We start from the raw sequence: 21,521 nt of genomic DNA, 5'->3' as shown, positions 1-21,521 counted from the left end.
ATTAAATCCACAATTTATTTTTTAATATTTTTAATGGTAAGTCACTGTTTTTCCAATTTCAAGTTTTACAAGAAATAGATGTTGCTCAAATCAATATTAAAATAAATGTACTTTGGGAATTTACAATGACTAAATGTGTTTTGTCTTTCGATCCACTGATAAGAAAAATCAAACTTATAAATATCACTATATAGGATTCACTTCTATTCCGGAAATAAGCTCTCTTTGATCACAGCATATTATTGTTTTAACATAGCCTGGATTTGATTCATCTTTATTTTGTTTGGGTTTTTAAAAAATCTATATTCATTAATGAGATGCTTCTGTAGTTTTTCTTATGATTAATAGCTTAATTAATTGTTAAAATATGAATTATTCTACAAACAAAATGAGCCAAGAAATGTTTCATATTATTCTATATCTTCATAAAGTTGGAGTAGCAAAGTAATTTTCAAATTATTTTTTTGAAGGTTGATGGGTGCCACCTGCAAAGCCATCGAATACTGGCACTTTCTAGAGGTGAGGGGCGCAAAGCAACTAGGATCTTCACATCCCTTGTCAGTTGCTTTTACAGTTACTGGTTGTAGTTGTTGTTGTTGTTTCGATACTCTGCTCATCTTGTATAAATTTTGACAATGAATATTTTTCTAAAAATTGCCCAGTTGTGGAGTTGAAGTTATTTTCAATCATTATTTTGTGTTTCCTGCCTCTCCTTCTGCTTTCTCGGTTAGATTATCTTTTTTAATTTGCTGATTTCCCTTTTAGCTCTTTAATGTCCTCTTTATTCTTTTTCTACTTATGCTTTTTTATTCTTCCAATTTACTTAAATGAGTGCTTTGTTCATTTATTTTGAATCTCTCTTCTCAGGTAATAAAAGTATTTTGAGGCTACTAATTTCCCCTAAAGTACAGACTTAGTCGAATTCCACAAGTTTTTACATGGACTGTTGCCATTTTCATAACTTCATGAATATTTAGGAATCGCATTTTGCATGTGTTATATCCTTTTTGGCCCAGGCATTTTCTATGATTGATCCTTTATTTTATTTTTGATTCTAATGGTTGATTAGCTGGGTTTTATTTTTGGAATTTTGTTATTAATTTCTATTTTGCCTTTGTAATAAAAACTTGTACTTTGTGTTATGTGAGTTTACCTTTGTTGACTTCCTATAATTTTGTCCTACCTCCATTATTTCTTAGCTGTATATTATAAAAATTTCAAACACTACACCAAAATACAAAGACCTGTAACATAAATCTCATGTGCCTTACATCCAGGTTCAAAAAATAATGACTAGTGGCCAGTTATGTTTTATGAATAACTTTTCCATTTCTATTTCCCCAACATCCCAAATGTATTCCTTTGAAGTTTGTCTCAGAGATCACAGGAATTGGTCTTAACATCTGCATTGTATCTGGCACAAATTCTCCAACCTTTGTGGCAAATGGTACAAGTTTTCTCCCATTTTTGCTTTATTTGATATTGCAATAAAGTTATCTTTACATTTTTTGGAAGGGGGAAATGATAATTAGATCTCTGATAGCTGTGGCTCTTTTTAAAAAAAAAAATCTGCAAGTCCATTTCAAAAGAACTTTAAATATGCCCTATTCTCCGTTTCTCATATACTTGTACACTTTAAGGCGTGGGTGACATTAAATAGAGAGTTCAGTGGTGACACAAGGGAGATACAGATTGCCACTGCTCTCTGAACTGCACGGGTGCCACTGTGGGACCTGCATTCCCAGGGTTGTCACTGTGTCCTTGAGAAATTGGCTGGGCCAACCTACTTTGGAAACTTAGGTTACAATTTTAAAAGATGAGCCAGTGATCTATCCAGAAATTGTTGGAATATCTCAGAGAAGGAAATTTGATCAAATGTGGGAAAAAGGTTTGGACTGTCAAGGTAAACATCAAATATCACTAAATTGATAAGAAGGACTCCTGTTGATTGTTTTTTTAAGTCAGCATTCTTGCCCCTTTACTTAGAATCTCTGACTTTCAACTCCTCAACCTCATATTTTGGCCAGTAAAATAGAGATAACACACTTCACTCCGGAACTCCTGGCTGGTGATCTCAGCTTCGCTTGCCTCTGTCTCTAGGGGAAGGCAGATCCCCAGCAGCCTTTCAGCAGAGATTAAAGCTGCAGATTACATTGGGCCAGAGGAAATACTACTAATATCTGTGAAAAAAGAAACTACATTTTAAATGATCTCAAAAGAGTAGGGAAAAGAGCTATCCAAAAGAGGGGGAGTTAGAGGAGGAAACAACTAAAACAGAATTTCACAAGAAAAATACATTAATTACTGTCACCTCCAGGATGAGAAAAACTGACTGGGTTAACATAGGGAGGGGCAGGGCGGGGAGTCGGGGTTAGCTACCAACTGACTGCAAGCTACTTTTTTCAAAAAGCATGAAGTGATAGTATAAATAAATCCTTAATTAAGCTTATATTGCAGAGAATGGTTGATTTGTAAAAGGACTCACAACAGTTTTCTTTTTTCTTCAGATTTTATTATTTTTTATTGTTTAAAATATATTTTATTGATTATGCTATTACAGTTGTCCCATTTTACACCCTTCACTCCCCTCTGCCCTGCACACCCCTTCCCTCCCACATTCCCTCCCTTTAGTTCATGTCCATGGGTCATGCATATAAGTTCTTTGCTTTCTACATTTCCTACACTATTCTTACCCTCCCCCTGTCTATTTTCTACCTATCATTTATGCTATATTTATTCTCTGTACCTTTCCCCCCTCACTCCCCCTCCCACTCCCTTATTGATAACCCTCCATGTGATCTCCATTTCTGTGATTCTGTTCCTGTTCTAGTTGTTTGCTTAGTTTGCTTTTGTTTTTGTTTTATGTGTGGTTGTTAATAACTGTGAGTTCGCTCTTATCTTACTGTTCATAATTTTTTATCTTCTTTTTCTTGGATAAATCCCTTTAACATAGTTTTCTTAAAATAGCAATCTCCCTTTTAATTTATTTATTCATTTTCTACCTGCAATTTGAATTTCAACGTTTAGAAAAGAGCTCATCGAGTACATAAAATCAAATGCACATGTAATTTGGAATACTGTATTTCAAAGTGCTAGGAAGACCTTAGAAATTATCTTTCCGTACCTGAGCGAAGTATGTACTGTGACTCTACTCTGGGTGAGGGCTTGGGCCTGAGGTGTGCGATGAATGAACTGTCCCAGTGTTATAAGAGCTTTGTGGAAACAGGAGACAGGCTATGGGAGCAGAAAGGTCTGTGCAATGAGAAGGTGTAGGAGGTTTGCCTAAAGACAGAAAAACTTAGGGTGGGTGAGGAGTGAGAAATTCAATTGGATGACGGGAAGGATAGCTCTTAGGAGGCTTTAATTTCCTGGCTAACAGTGTAGGATATTCCAATTTCACCACTAAATAGAAAAAAGAATTGGAAGACATTTATAATAAGCAGGGGGCTGGGTAAATGGGTAGAAACCAAAATTACAAGGAAAAATTAGAGGCACATTCATTTTCTTCTGGAGAAGACAAGGATCAGAAGGGATTTCACAAGCAAATCAAGGATTATTTCAAGGTGGGTTGCACACATTTGCTCTTTGTCCCTAAAAAACATGACAAGAATTCACAATAACCAAAAGGGATAAGCCACCTAAGTGTCCATATGAGGATCGATAGATAAATAAAATGTTTATATCCACACAGTGGGATATTATTTGGCATATGCTACAACACGGATGAGCCTTACAGACATATGCTAAGTGAAAAAAGCCAGTCACAGAAGGACAGATAGTGTATGATTTCACAGATATGCGGTACCTACACAAGTCAAATTCATACATGCAGAAAGTAGGGTGGTTGTTGCCAGGGGCTGGGGTAGGGGCAGGGGAGAATAAGGAGTGTTTATTGAGTATAGTTTTAGTTTTTCAAGTTTCAAAGGGTTCTGAAGAGTGACTGTTTAACAATGTAAATGTACTTAACACTTCTGAACTGTACACTTAATAATGGCTAAGATGGTGAATTTTATGTTTTGTCAATTGTACCATAATTTATTTTAAAAAAAGAACTCCCCAAGGAGATAAGGACTCCAATTGCATCCACAGAATTAAATTAAACAAAGGAATCTTTTTAGCTTTGAAGATAATTAAACACTAGCACAAGGTACTAGTGGAGGCTGTGGTTTTGCTTTCCTCTTGCTAAATTGAAGGGGAATGTAATAATTTGTAAGATTTTTGTGGAACTATATGAAATTAGAAGATAACATTTATGGTCTGTATTGGCCCACTCCCAGTGACCATGAGCTAGTCATTTAACCTCTTAAATCTCAGTTTACTCACCTCACCAGAAAAATCAAGCCAAGTATTGGGAAATCTGGATGGCAAACGGATCGTTGGTAGGACCATTACTAGAGGGATTACACCAAGCCCTGTCTTCAAGAAAGCAATGCCCAGTGTTCAGATTCCCAACATCCAAGAAAAGCCCATTCTCCTGGATGTTGTGTGGAAACCCTAGTGTGGATAACTAGGGCCAGAGGAGATAGGCCCTCCATGTTCCTGGGACATCCACACACCTGTCCTTTTGAGGTCTTCTATGTATGACATGCTGACTATACCTAATTTGAGAGCCATGAGCGGGCAAAGCCAAGTTCTTGGGAAGGACAGAGACTGGCTTTTTATGGTGTGAGAGAGATGAACTCAGTTTTCAAGGGGAATACATTATTTTCCAAGAAAGTATAGTACAGTTGTGCCAAGACAGCCACTGTTTGGTTATTCTTCCATCTGATTCAAGACACTATCCTTTTGGATTTTATTTTGGATCTGATCAGTCACACTGGGGTAAGTCTCCATGGGCCCACAGTTATTTAAACAGCCATTTCCAGTGTGAGAAATGTTATGGCTAAGTAGGAACCATGGCAGACCTGGTAGGTATTTCGTTTTTTTCTACTTGAGCCACACTGCTGATGGGACGGATCTGTCTCCAGGGCTGCGCCCATCCCCAGTCTGAGGAGTAAGGCCACCTCTGAGAGAGAACAGCCTACCACCTCAGCACCACCCCTGTGGTCAGAGGCACCCCCTGGAGGCAATGTTCAATGGCATCCAACAGCACACCGATTGCACATGTACCAAATAGGAACCCGCCTCACGTGCTGCATCCCCTTTACCCACTCGGGCCCTTTCTCTTGATGCCACTGCCCTCATTCTGTCTTCTTGCTCCCCCACCTACCCATCCACTGCAACAGCTGCTGGCTCTCTCTGGAGGTGCTTCTTCCTAAAACATCCTACACCATTGTACTTTTAATGAGTGGTGTCTGCTCAACTGGTTATTCACACAGAAAAATAAATCTTAGTCTCGCATGCAGATATGAATAGAAGTGGTAAAATTTTAAAAAAGAACATTTGAAAGGAAACCTAGGAGAATATCTTAATCATTTTTAGTAGGGTTAAAGATTTCTAAAATTTCTTGAACATATACTGGATACAAGAGACCAAATGGTCACTACACATATGGAAAGGTGCTGAACTTCAATAGCCACCAGGGAGACTCAGATGAAGCACAGTGAATGCCATCCCAGGACACGACGCACCCTCCGAGGGGCCAGCATGGAACCACAGAGGCTGCTCGGTGTGGGCCAGGGCGGGGGCCACTGGCTCTCTGCTGGCATGAGTGCAAGCCAGCAGGGTGACTGTCGAGAACTGTTTAGCACTATCTACCAACGTGGAACATGTGCATGGACTATGGCCCAGCAATTTCACTGCCGGGGCTTCATTCACTAGAAATCATATGTATGTTCACGAATGTGCCTAGTTAATCCTGATAGCCCCACAAACAAGCTACCCAAATATGTATATCCTTCTATTTTTATGATATATACATATGTTTAATATAAATGTATAATTTCATATATATATGAAATACTGTACAGAATTGGTATGAATGACTAAAATCTGTGAATAAATCCATACACGCAATATTAACAAACAAATCCAGTCACAAAAATGTATATGCTGTCTACTTTCCCTTATAAAAAGTTCAACAACAGGCAAAACCTCATCTAGAGTGTTAGATGTCAGGACAGTGGGCACTCTTGGGGGAATCAGTTCCTGGAAGGGACATAGAGAGCCTCTGGGGGACGGAAACATCCCAGCCCACAATTGGGGTATAGTTACACCAGTGTACCCACCTTGCGAAGAGTCACTGAGCTGTATCCCAGGATTTGTATTCTTTTCTGACTTTGATTATACTTCAACAAACGTTTATAACACTTGTAAAAAACAAATGGACTGATTTTTTATATTCTCCAAGAAAAACATGCATTTCAGAAAAAGGCATTTGCCAAACCAACTACAGCTCCAGTTTGTGGAAACTCAGACTGTGAGGGAAGAGGAGCTGAGCTTCCACGCCTGGGATCAGTGGACTTCTCAGGGGCCACTTCCCCCTGCCCCAGGTGAGCTATGAGATCAGGAGCTGTCTCACCCCATCCCACACATGGGCCGTGAACTCTTGTGGCACTGTAGGCACAGTGGTGTCCTCAGTATCACAGGGGATGTGTCTCTAGGGTGTGGACACAAGCACAGAGGTATCTGAAAGATGCATTATAGTTGCACAGCAGTTTAGCAATTACGTTCCCATTTAATCTTTATAACCATGAGAGACATAAGGTAGAAATGCTCCCCAATTTTTCTGATGAGAAAGGTAAGATTCAAAGAGGCCATTGGCATGGATGGGCAAGTTCCCAGTCAGTATTGGGAAGGCAATGGGTGGCCCTCCCAAAACCTAGGGCCAGGTGATTTCTATTGCACTGGATAAGAGAAAGTCAGCAAAGAGGATAGGAATGAATATATAGAAGTTGGCTTAGAGCAAATTGGACAGATTGTGAACATGAGAATATGAGAAAGGTATCCAGAGTGTAGTTGTGAAGGTACTGAAAGACCCCAGATCTGAGCTGAATGTAGATGAAGGACTTCGCTTGAATTGGAAAATCGTAGAAAGTTGGAATGAAAAGATGATGTGATGAACGTCAGTGATAAGTTAAATCTGAAATAATGTACAAGTAAGAATGAAGCAAGAACAGATGGCAGGTAGTGAAATACTTTAGGAAGCTCTTCTAATATCAGCCGAGCCTGAGAAGCTGGTGACCTGAGTTAGAGGGTGGACAGTGGGCAAGAAAGGGGTGGTGAGAACAGGAGGACTATCGAAGGGAGAACTGATGTGGCTGGAGAGGTGATTTGTGAAGGCAACAAAGTGAAACAGCCCAACATGTTAAAGGTGGAAAATGATGGAAATTGTATGAAAAACAACTCCAAGGCAACAAAACAGTTGTTTTGAAGAACAAAGAAGGTTCCCCTCTCCCTAAAAAAGGAGAGAAATATCAGTTTCTCTTTCGGTAGGGTTGAGGCTAATTTATAAAAGTTAAGATTTCTGCCCAAGAATTATAATTAAGATAAATCATTATTGGTTTTGCAAATATTTTCCAGTCTTTATTTCCATGAGTACCACACCATAGTTACACTGTTTACCATAATATTCTGCAGAATTCCACATGCATTTAAGGAGCTGAAATGTAAAGAACATCATGGCTAGGTAGCTGCTATCCAGGGTCTTTCCCGTGCTTGTTGGGGTGGGGGCTACATGCCATTCTAGTCGAATTTCCTAGGAATGCCAAAATGTCTCTATGCATGAGTGAGAAATCGACTCACTGAATCAGAACCACTGTGTTGATAACAACAATTCTCAAACATGGCACAGATGAATAACACCATGAAGATAACACAGTAGGAAGCTCGAAACTGGGAACAGGAATGTGGATTCAGTCTTAATTTTGCTGTGAAGCTGTGTGATCTTGAAAAAAATCGCTTTAGTTTTCTGGGCCTTGTTTTCTTCATAAGGCAAGTAAGACTATTGTCCTCTATGTCGCTATGTCGTTAACTTTCCTCCTCTAAGATTCCATGTATGGTGCAGGACTCCAATTAATTATGACTTGGTCAAGTTTAAAGCTCTGCACAGACTCACACTGCTCTGTTCTGAAGTGAGAGTCCACCAATCCAATAAATAATTTTGTGTAAATCATTAGACAAAACAATTCTGTATCAACAGAATTGACTTCAGAATCAATGAGGTTTAAAAGGATGCAGCTCCAATAGTGGATACCAAGAGAAAGTCCTGAGCTTAGTTCAAACGGAGGATTCTTGGTTGATAATTCTGGCATTTCCCCAGCACTTGGAGGCAGCAGAAAAACCAGGGAGTTCACAGGTTGAGTGATCTCACTGCATTTGATATGACAGTGACCAAGGAAACCATCTGTGTCCCATGCTCCCTCTGTGCCTGAAACATCAAAATAAGATGTCACAGCTAGAAGATGAACTTCATGGATAGGACTAAGTTAACAAAAACAGATATGGGGCAGCCAAGAATTCAAGTTCAGGTGCCTTAAGAACATGATGAAGACAGAAGCAAATGGATACTTACTAAGTAAGCATTTACTATAGCCCAGAATCTGATGTATTGTTCCCTGCAGCTCACAACAGTGAAATCTAGAATTATTTCACAATTTCACAGATGAAAAAATAAGCTCCTAGAGGTAGTATGACTTGCCCAAGAAACACAGTAATGAGTGAAAGGGACAGAAGGAAAATCCAGGTCCTTTCAGCTCTAAAGCACATACCTCCTCAGCTTCCCCAGCACCCAGGAAACATCAGTGGTTCTTTTGGATGATGGGATTCACCATCTTTGGCCTTTTGTCAAAACATGTGAGTGTTAAAAGCACTCCTTCACTGTTTATCTCAGCGTGCAAACCATCCTGCCTGGAAGGTTGCAAGGAGGTAAAATGCATGACATGGTTTTTTGGCTGCTTTCTTCTGCAAAAGTAGGACACGCTGCCAGGGGTGTCCCTGAGTTGTAACAAAGAAGTAATTTACCTTGACAAATAAATAAATCTGGGCCATAGACATGTACATTTTTTAGCCTATACAATCGAACAAAACCATGTGTCTGCTTCTGAAAGCTTTTTGGGAAGCCTTTGGCAGCAGAAAATTCTAGGGAAAACATGCTCTTTTTATGGCAATAGCATGAAGGTAGTTCCCAAGGGTCCCAAATGGCAGGAGCCTGGAGTAGAGGAAGCTGCTGCAACCCTCCCCTGCACCGCCCCCGCCCCACTGTCAGCCTGCCTCCCTTGGGCCAAGCCCTAACCACATCCATATTTCTCTTCCTGCGTTGTAATGTAGGACCCCACTCAAACGTGACTTGTAAAGCTAGAAAGAAAACTCCCTTTAGTTGTTTGATTTGGCTTCTGTGGAAGAAGAAGACTTATGCTTTTAAACCAGCTCTCATACTGACTGCATCTAGAAGTGCAATTCTAACAATCAAACCATTGTCGAGATAAGTCACACAGTAAACTTAAAGGCTGGGATACCTCCCAGAGCCAGTGATGAGGGACGCCTTCTATATCTCTGAACTATCAAGTACAGAGAAAGAGATAGTTCTTACTCTCACCAGGCTTTATGACAGAGGAAGGAAGTTTATTTCAAGAAAACAACACAATGCCCCTTGTTACTCCAGGGGGTGAGAGAAAGTCAAGGATTCTTGGTTGATAATTTTGGGGAACCTCATAAAAGAGTAGAAAATACAGCTGTATCCAGGTCAGAGAGAAGAGTGGTTCTGCAAGGGAAGAGGCTAGAGTTATCTTGGGTCATAAATTCAAGCAACAATGCTTTATGTTTGTGTGGGACTCTACTGTTTCCCAAGCAATCCCACAAGTTACCTCATTCGTGGACTCCCAGGAAATGCAAAACTAGACCAGTATCTTACAAAGCTCGTTGCTTCACCCTCTGAGTTTCCCCTTCTAAGTTTACTTTTTGGGTGAACTCATGCATTAATAAGATTTAAACAATCATTTCTAACCCTGTATACATTATCCCAAACTCTGGTTTAAAATGGTGTCTGGCTCTCAGGAACCAATGTGCTTCTCCCAGGGTCTTATCAAAATATCAAATATCCAGAAAAAAGAAATTAACAACATTAAAAACTAAAATTCACAGACAAACCTAATAATGTCAGAATATGTAATCCAATCAGAGTCTAAGAAACCACCCGGAAAAAGATAGGAACATGCCATACCTCTCTCCACAGTGGGTCTGTCTCTGGGTTTAAGACATTCTTTCTCTATCAAGGTAAATAGTGGCAATTATGCTTTTATATCTGCATGCAGAAGTCAGTGTGGCAGGGCCCTGGGAGTCAGAGGCCCCTCAAATCTTGTGTTGTTGGTGCCTCACCCTCATTCCTTACTCTACTGTGGTAGAGATCCACACTTTGAAAAATATCAGCAAATATTTTAGAGTTTCTGAATACAGAAAGTATTTCATAGGCATTCATGCAGAAAAACAAACAAAATAACCCAATAACTAGGCTATTGACAAATGGAGGAGGGGGAATTTGGCCTTAGACTTTAGAAAAAAGTGCTCAATGGTGGTAAAAGATTCAAGGGAGAAAAGATCTTTGCACGCAGCTAGGTTTTACTTCATTTGAAGTCGTTTCAAAAAATTACATTTTCAGCCCTGGCTGGTGGGGCTCAGTGGACTGAGTCCCAGCCTGCCAACGGAAAGGTCACCAGTTTGATTCCTGGTCAGGGCACATGGCTGGGTTTTGGGCCAGGTCCTCAGTTGGGGGTGTGCGAGAGGCAACCACATATCTCTCACACATTGCTGTTTCTCTTCCTCTCTTTGAACCTTTCTTCCCCTCTCTCTAAAAGTAAATAAATTTAAAAAAGACATTTTCAGATATGCAATGATTAAAAAATCTTAGCATTTAGTGATGTTTAACATCTACCTTGAGAAAAACAAACACTGAAGTTTCCATTGAATGACAGAGCTAAATTAAAAGCTCATCAGTGTATTAAAAAAACTGAGAAGATATCTACAATTAGTTGGAATAGAAATAAATCAAAGAATGAGTCCAAATCTAGTTATAGAAATTGATAGTAAATGAATAGCTGACATAAAATATAATTAAATTAGTCAGGAGCTAAAGCCTGATATTTATAACCCCCTTAGAAGCGGGGTGTGTGTGTGTGTGTGTGTGTGTGTGTGTGTGTGTGTGAGAGAGAGAGAGAGAGAGAGAGAGAGAGTGTTTGATTATGGGGAGACAGAAGAAGAGACCAAGAAGGTGGGAGAAAAAGAAGAGTATGTGCTGAAGAAAGGAAAAGTGGGAGGACTCCTAAGCAGCAGCCTTTCTAAACATTAAAACTGGGAGGCATCCCAGAAACCTCCTAATCCGGCCCCTTCTTTTCACAGGTGTGGAAAGATCTGAAAAGTCAGGCAACCAACTTTCTCGAAATAAAATACGTTCCGGGCTTGGCCACCATGGTATTTCAAATCCCTGAAAAATAAAGTTTATCTGTGGAGGGAAAATGCCCTAGTGGTGCTTCTGAAAGAGGCAAGTTCCATTGAACATGAGCCCAGACAAAGGGAGGAAAGTACCAGACAGGCACGTTTAACCGCATGGTAAGACCCACGATGTGGAAGAGGGACTCGGAAGTCCGTCAGAGGGTGCAGAGCACGGGCCCAGGACAGGCCCCTCTCCCAGCCCTGTGGTGATGCCACAGCAAAGTCCCCTCTCATGGCTCGTCTGGGCTCTTGACAGGGCTTTTATAAATGATTGGTTTGAGAGCTGTGCTATCAGCTTTTGTGTTATCGAGGACAGCTGCTTTGGAGTGGGGGGCTGGGCCATCAGCGGGAATTATCAGGTCTCTGCATGTGTGCCGCTGGAGATAAGGGGAGAAGCTGAGAGAGAAACATGTCCAGGCCATAATGAGGAAAACCCGCAAATTTTAGCAAGGTTCTTTGTTAAATTTTGGCAAGAGTGGGTTTTTTGTTTATTTTCTGTTTCCTTGATCGTTTGTTTATTAGCTTCTGGACACAGAGTTAAGTGCAAAATCAATACCTCTTTTGAGTTTCAGACAGGAAAAACCACCCAAAACCATGATTTTACATGGTCTGGGGCCATGGGCTGCCTGGATTTTTTTCTGAAATTTGCTACCAGTACCCTGACATCAGCTTCCCCAATTTTGAACAGTAGAAAATGATACACAATTTGTCCCGCTAACAGCCAACAGAACTTCCCAAGTAATCTCACTTTTGATATAAAACAAATTTCCAAAATAATGACATCATCCAGACCTGAGGCCTGCAGACAAATCAGACCCCAGGAAGGAAATCATCCAGTGTCCATCAGGCACAGCCCATCGGCGCAGCCGCATCACAGGCCACTCTGAGGGGGAAAATCATCACTCCCCGTGGGAACCCAGGTCAAACAGGTCAGGGGTACCAGAGGCAAGAAGAGCCCCAGCTCGAAGTCCCACAGTTTAGAAAGTCCCACATGACACACATTTATTAAAGAAAATGTCACTCAAGCGCTGGCATAGTACAGCCCCTAATTCTAAGCAGCCACTCTGGAGGCTGACACTGTTCCAACCCCAGGAAATGCTTCTCCAAACCTCTTGCCCTGTGTCTTCAAGGTGGAGAATGTAAATGGGTGTGTGGTGCTGCCAACATTGCAGATGGGCAACTCTCTGGCTTGAGGAAGATTCGATGTGGGAGTGGAGGTGGGTAGCACAAAGAAAAGACAAATTAAGTAACTTACCAAATGCTTCATATCAAAGAGCATAAATGGCTTCTTGTTAAAAGTTTCGTTTGCTAGTTATTACTGCCTGCTGCTATTCAAATTCATGGTTCTGGGGGCACTCACACGTTAGCGGGATACTCACAGCATTTGCACATGGAGGTGGAGGGACACGGTATTATTAAGCTGGAAGATCATGCTACTTGGAAACTTTTAAGTGTGCAGGTCTAGATGAAAGATGTGAGACATGATACTGAATTCTTTCCACTGGCAACTCAATGGGCCTTGCAGGTGAGAAATGAAAATAGCTTTAATTGTATGAAAATCCTTAATAAGGTTTAATTATGTTTAAAAAAACAAATAAAAAGTCAACTCAACTTCTGATTTCAAATATTGATATGTATTAATTATAATTTATATTTTGCCTTTAGATGTCGATTGATAGTTTGGAATACTTCATAAGAAAATGACTTTTAAAAACATAGACATAATTTAACTTTTATATTTACTTACATTTACAGATTGGATGAGGATACATCTAAATTTGTACACTGCACTTTAAAAGTCCTTTACATCAAGAGTGGCCAAACTATGGCCCACAAGTTGAGTCCAACTGTTTTTACCAATAAAGTTTTATGGAAACATAGCCCTGCCCACCTGCTTACGTACTGTCTGTGGCTGCCTTTGAGCATCAACAGCAGAGCTGCAGTTGTGACAGAGACCATATGGCCTATGAAGTCTAAAATATTTATTATCATGATCCTCTCAGAAAGTTTGTCAACTCCTGCTTAAGATCATTATCATCAATAGAAGAAAATTCATATAAAATCTTGACTGTAACATAATTAGTACTTTGCTGAAATTAAGCATGAAAAACAAATTGTACTGCATAAGTATATGAGCTCATCATTTGTGTAAGTTTTCCTTTATTACTCATCGAAACATTGCTGGCTCATCAACAGAATACCCAGCTGAACAATCATAATTAAATCTAGTCATCTTTGGTATGCTGCCAAATTTTTCAGACATATAAAAACAGGAGATTTAAACATATTTTTCTGTGTTGTTGTTATAAAGGAATATTTGTCCAACTAGGGGAAAAGAATATATTTCATTTAAAAGTTTATTAGCTTGATTTATCACTTTTTAAATGTTTAGACATGTGAAATGTGGGGCCTCTGTCTCCCTCTCCCCGAGACCTGACAATGTTAAGGGTGGGCCTGAGGAGAATGTGCCAGGGCTCAGAGAAGTCATTACAAAGGAAAAGAAGGCAGATGGACGAGGCTCCGCTTCCCAACCCGCCTGAGGGCTCTGGGGAGCTGGACTTTCCAAAGGAAGCCGTTCCCTTGGACTGGGCAGTCCTTCCCTAGCAGAGGTGCCACAGATGGGCTCTCCTTACATTTCTGTCATTAAACAAGTTTTTCCTTCTTCAGCACAGGGACACAAAACATCACAGGAGAAAATAGCTGCTTTCCAAATGGACTGTTTTACAATGAAATGTTTCAAAAACTAAAAGTCCGCAAGTGAAAAAGGTTCATTGTAGAAAAATTAGAAAGTTCAAAGATGCACAAAATTCTAAAAAGTGAAATCACCCACCTAGTACTCAGATGTAGCATTTTAAAATATATGCATCCAGACTATTCTATGCAGATCTTTGTAAATTATTTATAAAACAAATCATTTTGTACATGTTATTTGAAATGCTTTTTGCACTTAGGGATAAATTGGAAACACCATTCCTGATGTTAACTACATGTCAACTTCATTTTAAATGACCGTGCAGTTTCCCACTATATGGACTGCCAAAAAGGGTTTAGTGAATCCCTTATTGTGGGGTACTTAGGTTGTTTCCAAAATTAAACAATTTCATCCACATGTTTAACTGTTTCCATGAAGTGAAAATGAAAGCATGCATATGTTAAAGGCTTTTGAATCACATTACAAACTTGCCTTCTCTGAAGGTACTTAAATTTTATCTTTGAACTTTAATACATTATTTTTAATATTTTATTTCTAGTTCAGTATATTACAGTATATGTTTCCTCATGTACCCTTTAATACTGTGCATTATGACCCTGCACAATTACTGCCGGCAAACATAGGAAAATAATTTTTCAACATTTTAATGCTTGTTTTAAACTAGTGAGCACTATAACATATATTATTATAAATTTTAAAGACATTTCCTAGTTATGTATTATTTTTTTACTATTATTTTGTATTGGATATCTTTTTTCTTAGATTTGAAGCATTTCCTTTATATTAATTATAGTATCCCTTTTATGTAACAAATATTTCAGTTTATCATTTCTCATTTCCTTTTTGTTTATGGTTTTTAATTTTTTTATGCTTTTAAATCTTTCAGTCTTTTTCTTTATGACTTTTGCATTTCCTTTATGAAGTTTTCTAAATAAAGTCTTTCTTCCTTTAACATAATATAAACAAATATTTGTCTTTATTTTAACTTTATTTATCTTGAAATTCATTTTAGGTAATTGCTGAAGTAAAATTCTAAATGCTTTTCTTTTTAAAAGCTGATAGATAACTGTTTTTTAACCCAATATTGATATCCACCTATTTCGTATAGTAAAGACCTATGTAACCTTCATTTTGTATGTCAAGATTTTATATCATGTTTGTATATTATGTGTTTATATTGTGTTCTAGGTTTAATTTGATATTAGCAGAGCACTCTTGATTATTAGAATGTCCTAATATGTCTTAAATCTAACATGAAATTGCCAATTTGGTCTATTCTTGAATATTTTTATTAAGTGTGTTCTCCTCCAAATGGACTGAAGAATTATAAAACATGTGTATCAAGTCCCCTTCCTTCTTCCTTTGGAATTGGAATTTCATAATATGTACAGATGAACTTAGGAAGAAATGGCATTTTTCTACATTGGGTCTGTCAATCTGATATGACTTTCATTTACACAAATTTTCTTTAATGCTCCTCACTAAAGCTTTTATTTTATTTTATGTTTAAGTTAATGTGAAGAAAAATTGACTTTTTTGGATACAGGTTGGTGTGACTCAATATGTATGTAGACTTGTGTAACCCACCCACAATCTGAATATAAAAGAGCTCCACCACTCCAATCACGTGCCGTCACTTTACAGTCTTACCCTCCTTTGCCCCTCATCCCTGGCAAAGATCGATCTGCTCTCTGTCATTACAATTTTGTCTTTCTGAGAATGTCCTATACATGAAATATATAACCTTTTGAGACTCGTTTCTTTCACTCAAGATATTGTCTTTGAAATCCATTCAAGCTGTTTCATACATCGACAGTTTCTTACTTTCTATTACTGACCAGTGTTCCATTGTATGAATGTGCCACAGCTTGTTTATCCATTCACATGTTGGTGGACAGTTTGGGTTGGTTCCAGTTTTCAACAATTCTAAGTAGAACTCGTATAAACATTTGCTACAGGTTTTTGTGTTTCTTTAGGGTAAGTAGCAAGGACTGGGATTGCTGGGTAATTTCCTAAGTATATGTTTAACTTTATAAGAAATAGCCAAATTATTTTAAGGAGTGGCTGTACCATTTTACATTTCCCAAAGCAGTGTATGAGGGTTCCAGTTGCTCCACAGCCTTGTCAGCATCTGATATCATTTTTGGTTTGTTTTTTAGCCTTCCTATTATTTATACAGTGTTATCTCACAGGGCTTTTTTAAGGATTTTATTTATTTTATTTTTAGAGAGAAGGGTAAGGAGGGGGAAAGAGAGGGAGAGAAACATCGATTGGTTGAATCTTGCACATGACCTGACCAGGGACCAAACCCACAGCCCAGGCAAGCGTCCTCACCGAGAATCGAACTGGCAACCTTTTGCTTTGCTGGACAACACCCAACCCAGCCACATGGATCAGGGCATCAGGGCAAGGTACCTCATAGTGGTTTTAGCTTACATTTCCTGATGGCTAATGACTTTCAACATCTTTTCATTTGCTTAATTGCCTCTTCGTTGAAATGTTTGTTAAAGCCTTTTTGTCCATTTCTAAAATTGGGTTATGTTCTTGCTGCTGAGTTTTAAAGTTCTTTATATATTTTTACTAGAAGTCCTTTGTTGTATACAGGATTTGGAAATATTTTCCAAGCCTGTAGTCTTATTCTTTTTTTTTTTTTCATGAATCATAGACTGCACTTTAATGATTAAATTTTGGACTTGTTCTTTTCAGGGTTCTTTTTTCTTGTGAAGACTTTTAAGTTCTACTTTCTTAGTAAGTTTCAATTATAAAATACAGTATTATCAACTACAATAATCGTGTTGTACATGCGATCCTCAGACTTATTCACTTTATAAATGAGAGTTCGAACCCTTTTATCAACCTCCCAAACTCTCCCACCACTCAGACCCTGATAACCACTTTTCTACTCTGTTTCTATAAGTTTAGCTTTTTATCCTCTAAGATTCCACATACAAATGACCCCATGAAATATCTGCCTTTAAAATATTGCTTAGTCTATAACTGCTCAGTCTACACTGAGCAATATTCTTAAAGTTTTTATGAAGTCCAATTTATCCAGTTTTATGGACTGTGCCCTTGGTATTATGTCTAAGAACTCTTTGCCTAGCCCCAGGCCATGAAGCTTTAGTAAAACTTTTTGCAGGCAAGATGTACACACTTCCTGTTGATATTATTCTTAACTAGTGTCTATTTTTCTTATTATTTGAATGTGACCCTGATGTTACATTTAATCTGAATACACCTTAAAATGTTTTTTAAAATGCTGAAATCATATCTTCTATCTGGTGATATTTTTTCTCCTAGTAAATCAAAGATCTATGTATTTATACAGAATTGTGGTTAAGTCATGTCACATAAGTCATGAGACATATGTGTGGGAGATGTTAACATTTGCATATATGGCATTATCAGTAGCCTAAAATAATATGTGAGTCTCTAAAACTATTTCAGGGGTAGGCAAGATATCTAAAATGTAGATTAAGACATAGATATGAAAAATATATTCTGGCAATTGCATAATTGTCATGAGTAAAGAATAAAGAATGGGTGAAGAGGGGAGGGGATAAAGAAGCACAAGTAGGTAGTTACAGAATAGCCATGGGGATGTAAAGTACAGTATAGGAAGTGGAGTAGCCAAAGAACTTAAATGCATGACCCATAGACAGGAACAATGGTGTGGAGATTTCATGAGGGTGCTGGGGGTGCTGGGTGGAGTGGGGTAAAGGGGGAAAAATTAGGACAACTAATAGCATAATCAATAAAATATAATTAAAACAAGAAAAAAAAGAATGAAGACCTATGATGGGTGGTCATAATGAATGGCCTAAGCTCAAGGTCCCCAAATCTGTCTTTGGTACAGCTCAGTCTGACATAGGGCCATGTTCTTATCAACTGAAGGTAGGGGTTCTTAATCTGAGCCCAAAGAATGAGTATCAGGAAGTAGTGAAGTCACTGTAAGTGTATATAAAAATCTGAAAATGAGCATATATGAATTTTTCTCAGAAAAAAGCCTGAAATTTCATGTGATGTTCTAAAAAAGCCATCCCCTTTTAAGAAGGCACATTCACATTGGCCCTACCCTCTCATTTCAAGCATATCCAATTCACTGTACATATCAATCAATACATATTGAATGAACAAATAAGTATTTATTGAATTATTATTATATGCCTACCTTTAGGTTTTAACCTCAAGTATAAAATTTTTATTTGGCAAACATTTACTGAGTGCCAACTCTGTCCAAGCACCTTATTAGAAAATGGAATGACAAGGACAAAAGGATGATATTCCTGCTCACGAAGGCCATCTAGCAGGCAGATAGATGATAGCAAATGTATTCCAATGGGAGAATTATTATAATGTGAGTGTGTGTCATGTCCAGAAAATGAATACCTGACCTACTAAAAAAATTTAGGGGTGGCTTTACAAATACAGCGGTGCTTGAGTGAAGCCGAGAGTGATGATGAGGGTAGAGCTCTGAGTGGTCCTTCAAACAGTTCAATTGCATGGACTAGAAATGCAAGATGTCAGAGAGAGTCTGACGTGGAGGCTGGGGACCAATCACCAGCTATATTATATGTGGACTCACTTTATTGAGGGTTTCATGATAGTTTGTGAGGGTCAAGGGAGAGAGGGAGAGGCAGTTTAGGAGAAACTCTGTGAAAATATGGAGGCACAGGAGATCATGCGCGTCTGGGAACTGCAGGGGGTTCAGTTTTGCTAGGATCCCACAATCCTACCTGTACAGGTTCGGCTGACAGAAAGACAAGTTCAATGGACAGAAATACAGATATTTCTGTAAATGAGAGTCCACTGTAGTACTTTTACAAAAGCCTCCAAAACAAGAAACAACTTAAATATCAATCATTGGGGGACTAGATAAAAAACTTTTGGCACAGTATCTTCCATATAAGGGAACATTTTAGAACAAGTTACATCTGTTTCAAATTTTAGACCATTTTCACGATAGTAAATGCCATACAATGACAGGATATTGTCTCACATTTGTAAACACAGGCAATAAAAACAATGCATGTGGGTTGACAGGTGTTTCAGTGATTGATATATGCTGAGTGTGTTGATGGCTACAATTTTCATCCTTCTCTATTGCCAATCCATCCTTATCTAAAGCCTTAACCATGGCTTTTGCAGATTATTCATCATGAGCAAAATCTAATTTCCCATTCATTGATATTGAGTTCAGCCATGTGACTTGCTTTGGTCAGTGGATACTAGCAGTTGTGATACAAGAAGAGGCTTGAAAAGCTTCTTAATCCCACTCACACTCTTGTGCCTGGCCACTACTCAGAGGACATGTCTGGACAAGCCTTCTGAGGATGAAAAACAAATGGTTGAGTCACCCAAGTCATCCCAGTTCTGGTCATCCCAAAGACCACCCTAGTTCTGCCTTTAGCCAGCTGGTTCCCCAGTCATATGAGCATAACCAGCCAAGATCAGGAGAGGTGTCTGGCTGACAGAGCTGATCAGAGGCAATGAGCAAGGCCAGCTGAGATCTCAAACTAGCCTGGATCAGCTGAACTTTGTGGACTTGTAAAGTCAATGACTGTTATTGTATGTCTTTGAGGTTTTGTTGTAAAGTTAGGGAGCATTATTTTAGCCATAGATAATTAATATGCTGTATTTGTATATAATATAGGCTTGCCAAAAATCTGGACAGATGCACACCAAACTAGGGAATGGAATTATTGGTCAACATTGTATCCAAACACAGAGTATTTCTCTTTCCTCTAGGAAATAGAATTGCTACTTTTCATTTGATCCATATTCCTTTAATTTATTATTAAAATGCCAAAAATAGATTAGGCAAGAAAATAGGTAGCTGCCTATTTTCAGTAATAGTAATAGCTGTAATAGCTGCCTATTACTGCCTAATCCCAGTAGCTGCCTAGGGTTTTAAGATTAAGTCTAAATGGCTACAGTACTGACTTTGTCAAAACTTTTAGAATGATAAGTTTTTGTTCCTGTCTACAACACTAATAGTCTGAAATCAGTCAATAAGCCACTTAACCACTATTTTAGCCCATTTTTCTTTTACAAAAATGCAAGTGGCTCGTGCTGGGGGTGGAGTCATCAGGGCAATAATTGTTTCTACCATGAATAGGAAAGCCATGATAAGAAACTGTTAAAACTACCTGAAATGCTGTACAGATGAGCAAAGAAGCTGAAAGTACTTGGTGTGGCGATGATGATGATGATGATGATAAGTTTATTTTTATGCACAGTGACAGCCAACTGCCATATGATCTCTTAGACATCATGTAGTTGATCTAGTTTGGACTTTCAGATGACTAAAATACATGAGCTATTTTATTCTTTCATGCCAACTGTCTGGAAGAAGATATGATTATTATGTAACCTGTATCAAGTCTTGAAAAAAGAAAATAATTACAAACTATTATTGATTTGGTTGGATTATTCCCCCTACATCAAGCTTCAACAAATACTGTAAAATGCCTGTGAGGCATTTAAAATAGCTGTAGAAATCCAAAATATCAGAGGCTCATCGGCTGGTGTGAAGCACAGAACTTAGAGGGAATAGAATGAAAAACCAGTATAAAAATTAGTAAGGCTTAGGGACTGGAAGTTTCTTCCACTTCCTAATAATTATGTGACCCCTAAGTGTCTTAATTTTTCTGTTTCCCCATCCATTCAATGGAAATAACAAGGTACCTTTGTTATTAAAATCAAATTCAGTCATTTGCCACCATCTCCCTATTTCTACCTTCAGATTAGTAAGAAGCCTGGCAAAGAATCAATGAAGAACTGATAAGCTAATGCTATTGACACTCCCTGTATTCCTTATAATGAAAACATTTTGACTCATTAACTTCCTTTTCTCCAATATGCTTTAATTTTCTAACATCTGCTTGATTGGTGACGTAAAACAGGATCTTCTGTACTTCACTTAGGACAGTTCCATTATTAACCCATCCTCTTAAATTCATAGTATGTTCAAGGGGAAACAACAGCACATTTAAACATTATAAGAGACTGGCCAGGAGACAAAGTACTTTGCCGAACATTACACTAATTAAGAATTAAGCAGGAACAATAATCCAGGATCCTACATCCAGGTCCCAGTGACCTCTAAAATATTTTCCAACCAGTGTATGTCTATAGAATCAATCCATAGGGATTATAGCTAAGAATATTGAAGAATATGCAAAATATTTCTATTTAGATAAAAAAATGCATTGCTTATTTATAAGAAAACTGGAATATCATCCTTAATGTCAAGTTTGATGAGAGCTTGCTGTGACAACCTCAAACCTTCTAACCAAAAGCAACCTATGTGCTCCCTTCCAAGTTCTCTGTTATTCACATGGATTGTGCTGAGTGCTGCGAGTCCCACTAACTGCCCTTCCTTCCTGCACAGCGGCAGCTGCCTGTGGTGGCAAACCTCCCAAAGCCATGCTTCTCAGTTCCA

At 38.5% G+C, this 21,521-nt stretch overlaps 1 protein-coding gene across 1 annotated transcript in view; it reads right to left on the bottom strand.

Moving 5' to 3' along the window:
• Window positions 1-21,521, bottom strand: part of HS3ST3A1 (heparan sulfate-glucosamine 3-sulfotransferase 3A1) — a 91,906-nt gene that overhangs the window by 3,612 nt on the left and 66,773 nt on the right. The window lies entirely within an intron of this gene.

This window comes from Desmodus rotundus, chromosome 9 (genome assembly GCF_022682495.2).
Source record: "Desmodus rotundus isolate HL8 chromosome 9, HLdesRot8A.1, whole genome shotgun sequence".
Lineage (NCBI taxonomy): Eukaryota > Metazoa > Chordata > Mammalia > Chiroptera > Phyllostomidae > Desmodus > Desmodus rotundus.
The sequence above is the reverse complement of the archived record's forward strand: the minus strand, read 5'-3'. Positions and strand labels throughout refer to the sequence as shown.